Source organism: Echinops telfairi, unplaced genomic scaffold (genome assembly GCF_000313985.2).
Source record: "Echinops telfairi isolate 266 unplaced genomic scaffold, ASM31398v2 ScPeMD7_443;HRSCAF=831, whole genome shotgun sequence".
Classification (NCBI taxonomy): domain Eukaryota; kingdom Metazoa; phylum Chordata; class Mammalia; order Afrosoricida; family Tenrecidae; genus Echinops; species Echinops telfairi.
In genome coordinates this window covers 66,512,475-66,515,069 of record NW_022104341.1, presented here as the reverse complement: position 1 = coordinate 66,515,069, position 2,595 = coordinate 66,512,475, and the positions used below count along the sequence as shown (strand labels likewise).

Below are 2,595 nucleotides of genomic sequence, written 5' to 3'. Positions count from 1 at the left end.
AAGGCAGCCGCACACTGGTCCGATGATCACAGAGCGAGAGACAAGAAAGGCAAGGCTCACCAAGCCATCCATCTCTCCGCCCCTCAGTCAATCCCACCTGCTTTTCTCAGCCAGGCTGGCACAATAAACTATCTCACTTGGTTAGAATTTTTAAATCCTCGTTGATTTTTTTTTCTATCAGTTATGGAAAGGGCAATCCTTAAATCTCTATGGATGATTGTGGATTTCTCTTTCAGTTTTGTTGGTTTTTACTTTGTATATTTTGAATCTCTGTTACTAAGTTTATACACACCAGATGTTTTATGTCTTCTTGATAAATGAATGAAGCCATTTCTGATTAAGAAATATTTCTTTAACCATGAGTATAATCTTCTTTTGAAGTCTGATAATTTGTCTGATACTGTGATAGCCACTTCAATTTTGTTATGGTTGTTGTTTTTATGTCTTTTCCTATTCTTCTAATCTGTCTGTAACTTTATATTGAAAAAGCTTTATGTTTGGATTTCTTCAGTCTCGTAATAGAATGTGTAGGCATATCTATTCAATATGATTGGTTTAAATCAAGTACCTGTTTATTTTGTTTGTTTTCTCTTTGCTTGCTTTCTTTTGGATTTAATATATATACTATTTTATTTTATGGTGAAATAATGTTTATAACAAAATGGTATTTATTAACTCCTCTTTGTTTTATTTTTAGTAGTTTATCTGTGGTCATTGTATGCATCTTTATAGCTTATACATTCTATCTTGATATAAGATATTAATACAGTCATATAATACCATATAAATACAATTGGTTTTTTCTCTGCTCTGTTATTTGTGTTATTGTTGGTATAATAGTTACTTCCAAATGTATTATAATCCTCATGATATATATATATTTTTTTTTCCTAATGATATATTTTAAAATTCAATCAGTACGCTTTTCATGAGATGAAAAAATGAGGAGAGTATATTTTATGTTTATCCATAAATAGGACATTGAGTTTCTTTCTCCTTGGTTTGTTTCAAATTTCCCTTGGCTATTGGTTCCTACTGCCTTAAAAACCTTCCTGTAATATTTCTTGTAGTGCACATGCTTGCTCAGCATTTTCCACTCTGTAAAAAGCCTTTATTTATTTATTTTTGTTCAAATAAACCTAATCATGTTTTATTTTTAACTCTCGTAAGAGTTTATTAAAGTTTTTCTTTATTTTGTTGGGAGCTCTTACATATATTATTCCATAGTTCAGTTGCATTAGGTAGTATTGTACAATTGCTACCACCATCAGTTTCAAAACATTTTCTTTATTCTTGAACTTCTTGCTATCAGCTCCCCTCTACCCCCTCCTTCCCCCACCCTTCCCCTCAGGAACATTCATTCATTCATTCATTTATACATGCATACATACAGTCAATAATGCTATCAGCTCCCTATTCTCCTCCCCCCAGCCCCTACCCCATACCCTCAGGGAAACTTCACTCCTATTACTATTCTGAAGTGTTATCTCTCTTGGCTTTCTTGTATTGGGGGGTCTTAAATATACAAATGAACATATGCAAGTCTAACATGATTAATGAGGTAAAACAAATAAAAACCATAATAGTAAGAGGAGGAAATTAATTAAAGAACTAGAGGACAGTTATGTGGTTCACCCTAGATTTATCATCCCTTCCATGTGGCCCTTCTGAGAGAGAGTGTCCAATTATTTTATAGGTAGATTTTAGTTCTCCACTGTAGTTGTTTCATTACTATGCCCCTTCACATTGATTTGGTTGCCTTTTTTTTTTAACTTCTGATACCTTTTCCTGTTGACACCTCATGATCACACAGGCTGGTGTGCTTCTTCCATGTGGACTTTGTTGCTTCCCTGCTAGTTGGCTGATTGTGTAACTACAAGTCTTAATAGCTGGGCACCATCAGCTTTCTTCACCACTTTTGCTTATCCACCCAATTTGTCTTCAGCTTTCGTGTTAGGAATGTGAGTATCATACAATGTCACACTATTAGAACAAACTGTACTTGTACTAAGATTTAAATAGTGGCCCAAAGTCCACCTGCTTCCTTATTTATTTTCATATATATGCATAGTGAAGCAAATACACCTATATCCATATATTTCCATGTATATATATTTTTTACTTTCCTCTTTCCTCTCTTCCCTTATTTTCCCCTACTCGCTGTCATTTTTATCTATCATTCACCTCTCAGTAATTCCTCTCATATACAATTCAGTCGCTCAACCACCACCAGAAAAGCAACACCCTCCTCACCATTAATTTTAGAGCCCTTACTGTTTCCCTGTACCCAGTCACCTCCCCGCCGCCTCCTCTCCCATGCCCCCTAGGAACGACAGTCAAATCGCTGTCTCTGTAAGACTGCCTTTCCTGCCTATTTTGTACAGATTAGCAACCTCACCACAAAAACACATTTTACCTCTGTCAGGATCCCTGCTAGACTTTGCCTGTTTTTTGTTTGTTTCTTTTTGGGGCATGGGAGGAGGTGGGATGGCATGCTAACCTATACAAGACAGGCAAAAAGCCTTAGTTTTGATCTCATTTTTAAAAAATAATTTTATTAGGGGCTCATACAACTCTTATCACAATCCATACATA

At 35.3% G+C, this 2,595-nt stretch overlaps 1 protein-coding gene across 1 annotated transcript in view; it reads left to right on the top strand.

Moving 5' to 3' along the window:
• HOOK1 (hook microtubule tethering protein 1) overlaps positions 1–2,595 on the top strand; it is an 83,412-nt gene that overhangs the window by 29,570 nt on the left and 51,247 nt on the right. The gene's annotated exons all lie outside the window — the stretch shown is intronic.